A 12,751-nucleotide genomic window follows, 5' to 3' on the forward strand; every position below is an offset into this window, starting at 1 on the left:
AAAAAACACATCTCTTGTGCAGAATTGCAAATTTTTTTTGATACTTAGCCCTCAAGTATGAGGAGCATTCCTCTCATGCTGTGTGACATTCTTTTCTATACAAAAGAGTAACAATAACTTTGCAGTTGAGAAGACTTATAAGCACTACTTTATTCAACCGATCCAAATTGACATCAATGGTGATGTCATGTTGATATTATGACTCCTTATTAAGATGTGAAACAGTGCCACTTACCTCTATGGTCCTCCTCCCAAAAGCACATAACTGGTGCTATTCAAAAGAAAAAAGTCACATAAATCCAAAGTAGTTTAAAATATCCAGCCAATTTTCTTCTAATCTCTTAAGGTCATCAAAAACAAGGGAAGTCTGTGAATTTGTCCAGTCAACAGAAGCCTAAGAAGATATAACTACTAATTGCAATGTGTGTCCTGAATGAGATTTTGCAGCAGAATAAGGATACAAAAGTTTTACATAAAATTTTATGTAAAAATTAAGGAAATGTTTATGAGGTATGGATTGTGGTTCAAAATAATCTATCAGTATGTGTTCCTTAATTGTGCCAAATGTACAAACTAATGTAAGATGTTAATAATAAACTAAGTGAATATTATGTGAAGTGTCTTTGTACTATCTGCAATTTTTGTACATTTAAATTGGTTATAATGATGAAATGTGTATTTTTAAATGAAATCTTCAAATAACATCATTGCTGGCAATATACCTATTATTTTTTAATTTTATACATGAACTTCCTTAACCTTTAAGCTTTTATATATTCAACAGTTATTATACTCATGTTGAAATCTTTCATTGTCTCTAAGTACATTTTTTACACTAAAAACTTATACTAGTTTAATCTTTTAATGGAGGTTATTTTAAATAGGGTTGATTTGATAATGTTACTGAACCTTCACTTACTAAGGAGTTTAAATGTAGTTTGTACATAATGAAAATGTAAATCAATGAGTATTTTAAAACTAGAGGTCTGTTGACTAATGTCCAATTTTTTAATCATCTAGAACTTAATAAAATATCACAAATGACATGGACTGTTGAATCAGCAGTTCTAATATGATTCAATTCAATATCTATTATGAAGTTCCTTTAATAGTTACACTGCAGCACATTTCAAAGTGCAATAAAGTAGAATTAAAGAGCATTTTATGTGAGCTAGACTAAAAGCAATTCCTGAAAATATTTCAGTCTGAGTTTCCAATGTTTTAACTTATGCTTATTGAGGTTTCTGTTTATGTTTTTGTTTATTTTTTAATACATGCTGTTAGAGCACTCAGGAAAGCAATTTACATGGAAAATAAACAACTTGCTGACTGCAAGGTGTACTGCTTAAGCAAAATGGCAAGTGCTCTTTGAATTGCAATTCTAGTTTTGTGGTTTCTTTAATTGGAAATTGCACAATATAATAAGCACTCTGATTTATTCCTTTCTATGGTTGCCTTTATGTGCTACCATACATATAAACAATGTGTATAATGCAAACCTCCTGAACTTTGGTGTTCATGAAAAGTGAGTTATTTTTCTTTTTTTTTCCTATGTACAATCTAATCTACTATTAAACATATTTTAAATACATATACAATAAAAGGAATTTTCGAAATCATCAGCACTGTTCAACTGGTTTTTCAATACAGCTCAGTTAAATATTTAATAGTTCTGATATGATTTTACTATATAACATTTTGGATAACTATACGTGTCTTTCAAACCTTGTAAATATGTTATTTTTCTAGTTATGGTTTTGTTAATTTGGTTATTTTCAGGGAATATATTACACATGCTTTTCATCCCATGAAACAGGTCAACACTATATTGCTTGAGTGTCATCAACTTTTTGAAATACACTATGAAAAAGATTTGAACAATGTCTTTTTTGTTGGTCCAGATAAAAAAGAAATAATGCTGAGAATTAAAAGTCTTGTTGTGATTTTCTTTTTATTCTAATAATATCCTGTAGATGAACATTTGACACGGCATGCTTCATGTTAATTTTGTAGGATGCAGGTAATACAGTAGGTGAAGGGAAGTGTGTGGCCTTACATGGTGAAGAGACAGCTTACAGAATAGGAGGAAAACCTTTGCCAGCTACTACTCTTCTGACAGAGGATTAACATCCAGAGCATATAAAGATATAAAGAACTCAAATAACACCAAGAGATAAAAAATTGAAAAAGCAAACCAACCCAATCAGGAAGTGGCAAAGAAACTAAACAAATAATTCTCAAAAGAAGAAGTACAAGTATAAAAATAAATGTTTAAGAACTCTAGTCATAAGGGACATGTAAATCAAAATTACATTGATATCCTACCTTACCCCAGTCAGAATAGCAATCGTCAGAAACATTAAAAAACAGTAAATGGCTGGGTATGGTGGCACGTGCCTGTAATCTTAGTGACTCTGGAGGCTGAGGCAGGAGGATAGTGAATTCAAAGCCAGCCTCAGCCAAAGCGAGGTGCTAAACAACTCAGTGAGATCCGGTCTCTAAATAAAATACAAAATAGGGCTGGGGATATAGCTCAGTGGTGAAGTACCCCTGACTTCAATCCCAGGTACCAAAAACAAAAAAACAAAACAAAACAAAAATAAATGCTGATGAGGAAGTATGGAAAAGGAACTCTTATACCCTGTTGGTGGAAATGTAAATTAGTACAGCTACTATAGAAATCAGTATAAAGGTTCCTCAGAAAGCTAAAAATAACTACCATATGATCAAGTAGTAGCACTCCTGGGGATATCCTTTAATAAGATTAAAGTCAGTATATCTTCAGATGCCAGTATATCCATGTTTATCATGGCACAACTCACAATAGCTAAGTTATGTAACTAGTGTAGATGCCTATCTACAGATGAATAAACAAAGAATATGGTGAATATTAAAAAAAAAAAAAGAAAAGGGAGTCAATGTCATGCCCTAAGTCTGCATCCTAAGTATGGAGAAAACAGTATGTCTGAGATGGATGTTGCTGGACAGGGCTTCCCATGCACTGGGCTTCCAGGGGACGTTTCCACTTTCATGCTATTTCTCATATTTAAAGAGAGAGGGCAGCAAGAAAAAAGCTTATTAAAAAAGTAGGGAAAGAGAGAAACTTCCTCAATGAGGAAATTGTTTTAGAAGAAGGGAAAGCCTTCACACACCCAATTCAACTATTAATCTGTTGTTCAAGTGAGCTAAGGCAGGTGAAATGAATCAATGTCTTAATAAAAAAAATCTGAAAAGAAAAACTAATGAATCTCTTGGATATATCTAAGAAAGATATATCCTATTAAAATGTATTTATTTGTTTTTAGCTTATACACTTTACCAACTTTAGAAGTTTCAATTCCTACTTTATTATATCTTTTCATGCAATTGAATATAAATGTAATAAGTCTTGCTACTAAAATAAATTTTGACAATTTCCATGCACCAATTTTCTTTTATTATTTTTCTATCTCATTTAATTATAAATTTCATGGTATATAAAAATCCAATAAAAAATATAAAAAGAAATATGAGGTAGCTGCCTCTTTTTCTTCTACAGTCATTTTGTGTTACAATAAAAACCTTGAAAGTTAGCAACTAACTTTCTTAGCAGCAATCAGGTGTCTTTTCCCCTTTACTCCTTTCTGCATTTCATCAGAATATATCTAATCTATACAAGATGTACTGGTTTCTGAACCACACAAAGTTTGGGGCCCATAAAAACAAAAATATATTTTTAGTGCTTTTATAGATTAGAAGTCAGTCTCAGGTCCCACTGGGTAAGAATAGAGGTGTTACAGGGCTACAATTATTTTTTTTGGAGATTCTCGGAGAGAATTCATTCCCTTGATTTTCTAGCTTCTAAAGGCAATTTATGTACCTCTGCTCATGGCTGTCTTTGTCCATTTTCAAATCCAGCAAAGTACCCTGTCTCCAACACTTCTTTTACAACTGAAGCTCTCTGAAAATATAACCAGAAAAGGTTCTCTGTTTTTAAGGATCTATGTGATTAAAATGGGCTCATGCAGATATTTCCTGGTATTTTTCCTATCTCAAGGTATCTAATTTATATAAGTAAAATCCCTTTTGCTATGTAAGATAATATTCACAGTCTCATGATATTACAAGACTAACACATTTGGAATATCAGTATTCTGTCTACAAAATAAGTAAATTTTTTTATGTAAGTATTCTACTCTATATTTCTATATCAGCTCTTTTAGATTCCACATAAGTTTGACTGTGTAGTACTTGTCTTTCTGTGCCAGATTTATTTGACATGATGTCCTCTAGATTCATCTGTTTTTGCAAATGACAAGATTTCATTGCTTTATGGCTGACTTGCATTCCATCAGGTGTCTGTACCACATTTTCCTTATCTATTCATGCACTGACGGGCATTTTGGTTGACTCCATAAGTTGATTGTTTGGAATAGTGCTACAATAAATGTGGGAGGGGAGATATCTCTTTAACAAATTGGTTTCATTTCATTGGGTATATATTAATAGTGAAATTGATGGGTTATATAGTATTTCTACTTTTATTTTTTTGAAGAATTGATATACTATGTTTCATAATGACACTACCAGTTTACCCAACATGTGCTCATCCTTATAGCACTTGTTATCGTTAGTCTTCTTTATTACCATTCTTATGGGAGTGAAGAGAGATTTTATTTTGATTTTGATTTTGATTTCCCTGATGATTAGTGATGTTGAGAAGTTTATCATATACCTATTGGCCATTTACCTGTCTTCTTTTGAGAAGAGTCTATGCATTTCTTTTGACTAGTCCTAGAAAGGAAGAAGGAAGGGGAGTAGAGACAGAATAGTTAGAAACCACCAACTATGATGTTATAGTGTGTACTTTGGACAAGAGGAATATGTTTATATGTATATATATATATATATATATATATATATATATATATATATATATATATATATAATTTTTAAATAGTGCATTCACTCTTTCTTTATTTTTTTCTCTGTGTCAATGTGTCAATCTCTTTTCCTCATGGACAGCCTGCTTGAATAAAATGTTAGTAAATGTGCTTTGAGGTCAATCATTTTGAAAGCTTTATTCAGAAAATTGAAACATTGCTAAATACATTTTCCAGGAAAATGGTGTACTTATTATATTTACAATATTATATTTACAATATAATGGTGTACTTATTAAATTTACAATATAGTAAGTAAAAGGTCCTTCTTGTGGATCTCTACCTTCTTCCATTAAGATTGTGCACTCTTTAGAAAGTTGTTTTCAAATTGTGACCTAATGTAAAACTTACCATTCATAGTTTCTGGGTCTTTTAAAAAAATATTTGTTTGGTTATTTTGTTTATTTAACATTGGAGAGAGAGGAAAATGTAAAATACAGTAGTTTAATATACTTTTAAAATTTTTCATTGATGCATATTAATTATACAGAATTTGGGGTCTTCTTGTGGCATGTTGATATGCATGCTACAATAAATTACAAATACAATTTGATTAATTCATTCCCCAATTTTTCTATCTCCCTCCTTCTGATACCCTTCCTCTACCCTAAAGTTCTCTCTTCTACTTTTGTGGCATCACACATAACTCTTTCTTAGTTCTTTCTTTTCCTTCTATATCCTCTTTATATGAGTAAAAACATATGATAATTTTCTGAGTCTGACTATTTCACTCAAAATTATAGTCTCAGTTCCATCCATTTCCTGAAAATGACATAATTTCTTTCTTTTAAATGGCTGAATAAAACTCCATTTCTATACATAGACCATACTTTCTTTACTTATTCATACATTGATCAACATCTAGACTCATTCCAACAATTTGATTATTGTGAATTGTGCAATGAAAAAGATGGATATTCATATATCTCTTAAAGTATGCTGATTTTAATACTTTTGGATAATTACCAACAATTGGTATAATTGGATCATATGGTAGCTCTATTTTCAGCTTTTTGAAGAACCTCCATACTGATTTCCATAGTATGAATTTATACTTCCACCATCAGTGTTTAAAAGCTTCTTTTTTTCTTCATCCTCACCAGCATTTTAGTGTTATTTGCATTCTAACTGAAGTAAGATAGAATTTCAACATATATTTGATTTACATTCCCTATTGGCTAAATATGTTGCACATTTTAAACATATAATCACTATCGATTGTACTTCTTTGTTTTAGAAGTATCTGTTCATTTTCTCATTTATTGATTGGATTATATTTTGATGCCATTTTTTGTGTTCTTTATATATTTTGTATGTTATTCCCCTGTTGAAGAGAAGTTAGTAAAGATTTTCTTCCATTTTTTAGGATTCTCTTTACTCTGACAGTTGTTTCCTTTGTTGTACAGAAGTTTTTACTTTGGTTTTTGTTCTTATTTCTGGAGATAGAAGTATCCTGTTCAAATTTTTTTGCCTGCACCATTATGATAAAATGTTCTCCCTGAAAGTTCTACAGTTTCAGGTCTTATACTTAGATCTTTAGTCATATACTATGCTATAGTTTGGATATGAGATGTTCCCAAAAAAAACTCCTCTTAAAATGCAAGAGTTTTCAATGGTGATAAAATTAGATATTAAAAGCTATAACCTAATTAGTCCTTCCTAGTTCAGGCAACTGACTGACTGGGTGGTAAGTGTAGGCAGGTAGGGCAAGACTGCAGGAGGTAAGTCATTGGGGATGTGTCCTGGAAGATTGTTCTTCCTCTGGTCCCTTATTCTCTCTCTTTTTCTCTGTTTTCTGGTCCCACAATCAGCTGAGCAGCTTTTCTCTGCTGGGTCCTTCTCTGAGAAGTACTGCATCACCTTGAGCCCAGAGTAATGGAGAAGATTGTCTATTGACTGAGACCACTGAAAACATGAGGCTCGCACAAACTTTTTGTCAGATATTTGGTCAAAACCATAAAAATTGGACTAAGCCATAATGTTGTTTAAAAGAATAAGCAGAATATTTTTCCCAGGTTTATCCTTGCATTTTTTTTTTTGAATCTTCACTCTAGAGTATTTTGATGCTTTTGGAGAAGACATACCTTTACCTCTGGAATACTGAGGGTGATGATAACCAATATATGAATTTTAGCAATCCAAAGGGTGGTTTTCTAAGTTTTTTTAATTTATATTGAAGTTTTCATTATTAAAAAAAATCTTGGTTACAAAATATCAGTCTTATCAACTAATTTGAAAACTTGGTGTTTATACATGAATCTTCACATCAATGTTCATAGCAGCATTACTAATTTTCAGCCCAAACTGGAAACAATCAAGATTCCTTTAAGTAGGGAAACCAAAACCAATACAAAACAAACAAACACAGGAAAGTTAAAATGAAGTCACACTGGCATGGAGTGGGGTTTTTAATACAGTATATCTGCTGTCCTTCTAAAAGGAGAAGGGACACAGACAAACAAGACAGAAGGAATACTGTGTTGAGACACAAGAAAGAACATCATTTGAACTCAGTCAGACATCAGGGTGCCAAGGATGGCCCAAGAACACCAGAAGCTGAGGGAAAAGGGTGGAACAATTTCTTCTAGAACATTTAGAGTGAGCATATCTCTGAGGACACCTTAATTTCAGACATCTGACTTCTACAATGATATGAACTCTTGTTTAGCTTTTCATAGATACAGATAGTACAAATTTGAAATGTACAGCACAAATTCATTTTTAGTTTATTATAGATGATAAAATTTTGATAATTTTACAAATATATTCATATACACAGGATATCACACAAAATTTTACCTTCCTCTGTTAACTGGGAGGACCTAGAAACAACCAGTAGCATTGAAAAGCCTGGCACCCATCTCTTGGTTTCAATTCACCTTATCCAATAAAAACAAACTTATGCTTCTTGCATAAATGTCTGATTACAGGATGGGAGTAGGCAATATACAATATGAGCTAGACAATAAATGAATAGTCAAGAGGAAAAAAAATCATAGTAATGTATGGCAATGGAAAAAGGAATCAAGTGAAAGTGTTTACAATGTCCAAACCAAGGCAATTTGAACCACAGAAAAATTATGTTAATATCAGATTCAAACCCTAAATATTAAATATATGAGTTAATGATGATATTAATGAATGACTGAATAACAAAGTAAGTGGAGAAAAATGAGAGAAGTCTCTGCTTTGCAAGAATGCTAGGACTCAAGGAGGTCAAACTTCACTTCCTGATCCAGCATCAGCTTTGTCATAGTGATTGCCTTCCAGAGAGGACAGAGCAGAAAAACCAAAGGTTAAATTCACAGTGGGGAAATCTGAGAGTCAACATCAACCACAATGTCCTGCTCTTAGTATGTACCCTTCATCTGATGTGATGTAAATGGCACTGTGTCTCTATCCTCTTCTCTCTAAAACTCCATGACCCGGTATATCACTGAGAAAAACATCAGGAAAATGACATTTGAATACATTGTACAAAATACCTTAGCACAAATCCTCAAGGTTGTGATTTATCAAAATCAAATCAAACTTTCTTTTCCCAGTGAAAAGAAGGTTAAGGATTCAGGATGACTCAATATGGCCCTGTATCCTAGAAGGCATTCTGAAAGAGGAAAAGCGCATGAGTAACATGTGGATTACTATTAATAATAACATACCAATATTGATGTTATACTTAGCAAAAGTGCCACACTAATGTACAATTTTAATAGAGCTAACCAGGTATGGGATATAAAGGAACTTACCAGACTATCTTCTCGATTTTTCTATAAACCTAAGATTTTTCCAAAAAACGTAAAGTTTATTTTTAAAATGCCTATCTGGTTTACTTTTGACATTTATGTCACACTAGTCTTTATTGGCCTAATCACAGTTGTTCAGAGGAGAAGTCAGCCATGTAGCTTTTGAAAATCTTTATACTGAATGATGTCTTTAACACCCATCCCAAAACCTAGTCCACAGAAATATCAGAAATACAGTCAGCCACGGGATCATAAAACAGAGATAATATTGCAGTTAGAATTAAATTTCTAGTGAGGAAGAATCAATGTATTCTACTGGAGATCATAGCCTTAGGCCAAGAGCAAATAAAGTTTGATGAAGCAACAACAAAAAATATAAAAAGACTAACAAAGCTTTAAAAATTCAGCATATAAATTATAGTTTTAGTGTCCAAGAATGACAATTTATAAACTAGAAAATTAATTTAATAAAAGGATTTTTAAAATGTACTGTATTTTGATAATAGAGCTTAAATGTAGTAAAAATGATTACCTGAAGTTCTGAATATGTACAACACATTATAACAAACTCTATTAAATTGAGCCTCTCAACTCTATAGAGGACTGAAAAAATGTAATATTAATTTGTAGAAACTTGAATTGGAAATGTGATATCACTATGTCTCATTCTAGGTTCAGTCATTATCATTGGAATGGAGTCTTGTTATTTCATTTTCAATGTTTCATTAGAAGCTTTATAATAAGGATGAAACATTAGCATTTTCATGCTTTGTGAATAAAATTGTTGTTGAACTTGCTCTTAGACATGTGAACAATCATTTTTCAAGTGCTCTTTCTCCATTGCAATTAAAGATTGGCTACTTGACAAAAATCCTGATCTCTCAAGTAATAGGCAGCCTTGCTTTTAAGTACTGTATTATCATTCAGAAAGCATTTTGTCCCAAGTTTTTGATATCTTTTAGTATTTCTACCCAAATTAGCAAGGCACTTGCTTAAGCCCAGTGCAGGCTTTTCAAGCATTATCTTATTGTCATCTCAGTTACCTTTGACCTTCACCATTCTTCATAAAATGCTATCTTAAAACTTTGAAGATTCTGGATTTACTTATGCATATCCAATGTTAATTAATTGGTATTATGTTTTTTTTTCTCTTCTCCCAAATTTTTACTTTCCTAAGATTTCATTCCTAGCAACTTATTCTTGGGAGTTTCAGAGAAATCACAATAACTCCAAGAGCTTGCATGTTATTTGATGTGGAAAAAACAGTAATCCAGAAGAGAAAGATAATTAGAATCCACGCCCTGATGACTTGAGACAGATGTGTATTCAAGTATTTATTTTCCCAGCTTACTTTGTGTGTTACTTTGATAACTTCTTTAACCATAACTTTTTCTTATATGAGTAATAATAAAAATAATAATACCATGAATGTTCAAAGTGTATTTCATGTCATTCTGTACAAAGCACTTGATATGGAGCATCTGTGTCCTTTCTCACTTTAACATGGTAAAGTACTTAGTAGCATGACAGCATCATACAGACAGAAACTTGAGTAACTTTTTAAAAGTAATTTACCTAGGATTCAAATTCAGGTTTGTGTATGAGCTCTTAATATCTATTTTAAATTGCTTCACTAAAGCAAGATTTTACTCTTTTATATAAGTGTAGTGTGTGTGTGTGTGTGTGTGTGTGTATGTGTGTGTAGAAAGAACACTCATATCAACAGCATGCTTACTTTCTTCAGTTAATTATAACCTGGATAAATCAAATCCAACAAAAAATTAAAAACTATTTAAAACTATTTATTTCCTTAACTATCCCAATATATCCCTCCCTCAACATACCTACTTTCCTAAGACAAAAAAAAAATTACCTTTTGCTATTCATTCTCTTTCTCATTCCTTACCACCAACTTACCAAGACCCCAATTCCACATCATGAATGTTGTACATCCATTTATTTCATCAATTTTCCAGTATGTTTTTTTTCAGTATTGCAGCTCGAACCCTGGAATGCTCTACTACTGAGGCAAATCTCCAGCTATTATTATTATTATTATTATTATTATTATTATTATTATTATTATTTTGACATAGGTTCTTAACCAGGTTGGGTTTACAATTCTTCTGCTTCAATCTTGAGTCGCTGGGATGATAGGCATGGGACCAATTACAACTTGGTCTTGTCCTTCCCCTAAAGCTTCATTCCCACAGTACAGCAGTGAAATTTTGTTTTTAGTGAGATGTTTCTTTTCTACTAAAAGTTAGCAAAAACTGTCTCTCATCTAGAAATGCTGAGGGCCATTGCCAAGTAGGAATGACGCATCGAAATTTCCTTGCCAGTGTACCCCATGTTAAATGGACTTGCCTCGGAAATTTGCTGTGACATTGCATGTGTCTTTGAGAAAGGTGACCCTGCTCAAGGACCAGGGTGGATCCAGGTTTAAGGTGTATCCTGCAGGTTTTAGGAAGTATCCCAGTTTAAGACAATCTGGGTTTAGGGAAGTTCCAGGTTTAAGGTTATTGCTGCTGGGAATAGGGCGTTCCTGCTGCCTGAGTTCCCGTTGAGTTCTCGTGGAATTCAGAAAGTATTTGGGACATGAATTGTGCGGGCAGAACTTGGATTTCCCCAGAACTTGTGTAGAGGCAGGTGTGAGTTCGGGAATAAAGAATTGCTGTTTGAATCTACAAGGTGTGAGGTGGCTTGTGATTCTGTGCCCAGCCAAGACTGCAGCATAGAAACTCTATTAATGGAAAGCTAAATCTAATATTTTTTGGTATGATTTCTTTTTAGAGCATTATAGTTACACATATTAGTTGGGTTCATCCCAACAAAATCAGGACATGCATGGAATCTGATCCTGATTTTTTTAAATTTCAGATTAAAATCTAATCTTCTTGATGTAGTCAGCTAGGGTACTATGTGTCTGCACTTGCTTTAAATCTGTAGTCCTTTTTCACATTATTATTATTCACCTTTAGGACCTCAAGTTTGCTTTTCATTGTCTCTAGGAAACTGTTGTCTACATACTTTACTTTGCTGGTTCTGTTCTTAGACAGCACAGCATAGTGACTGTGAGTGTGGCTGCTGGATCTAAAATAACTGGTTTCCACCATTCTTTGACCTTGTGTCTGTTAATTCACCAATTTGTGTTGCATTAATTTTCACATCTGCAAGATGGAAATAATGATATTATGTGACTCCATGATTGCTATGAGGAATAAATGCTTTCAGATATTTACTGAAGCAAAATTAGTATTTATATAAAGACTTTAGAAGACTCTAAATAAGAAAGACTACATCAGTACATGCCATAGCAACCTAAAACCCCAGCGTGTTTTTATATATGTTTTATATAAACTATAAGTCTATATTATATCATAATAAATACATTAGTAAACTGTAATGATGAGTTTAATGTTAGAAAAAAGGAATAGGGATATAAATACATTCTACGCTATTTCAAGGCAAGATGCTCAATGGAATTCTGGGTAATAATCAAATAATTAATTTAATTTTTTCCCTGGAATAAATTTCTCTACATGATTTTCTTGGCCTTTTTGAAATAAGTGAAAGTATTTCTCAATACTGTCCTATCTAGTCAATGAAATTAAGTAACTCATTAATAAATTTAAAGTAAAAACTTGTTCTAAAAAGCATGTTTCTTCTTTGTATAATAATGTTTCATTTGTTCAGATTTACATGTAATATAAAAATCAACATGTGTTTTTGTTAAATATATATAAAATATTTTAAAATGGAAATCATAAATATTTTGCATGATAATTTAGTCAAGTATGACAGACTTTTTTTGTTTACACGAGTTGTTAACTTACAGGCATGACTGTTCAAGAGTACATTTAGTTTTGCTACAAAAACCATCTATCCAAAGAAAAATAATTGTATTTCCTTTTTTTTTTTTTTTTGGTCTTCGTTTTTTCGTTTTCTACTGAGGTGTTCATACAGCAAATGAGGGCAGTTAACTTTGCCATAGGCTAGTGCAAATTAAAGAATGAAGCTTTTCAAAGGAAAGGTTAGAATCTAATATGATCTGTTCTCAAATTTTGACCTTTTTTCATTGAGGTT

The sequence above is a fragment of the Urocitellus parryii genome, chromosome 9 (genome assembly GCF_045843805.1).
Source record: "Urocitellus parryii isolate mUroPar1 chromosome 9, mUroPar1.hap1, whole genome shotgun sequence".
NCBI classification, from domain to species: Eukaryota; Metazoa; Chordata; class Mammalia; order Rodentia; family Sciuridae; genus Urocitellus; species Urocitellus parryii.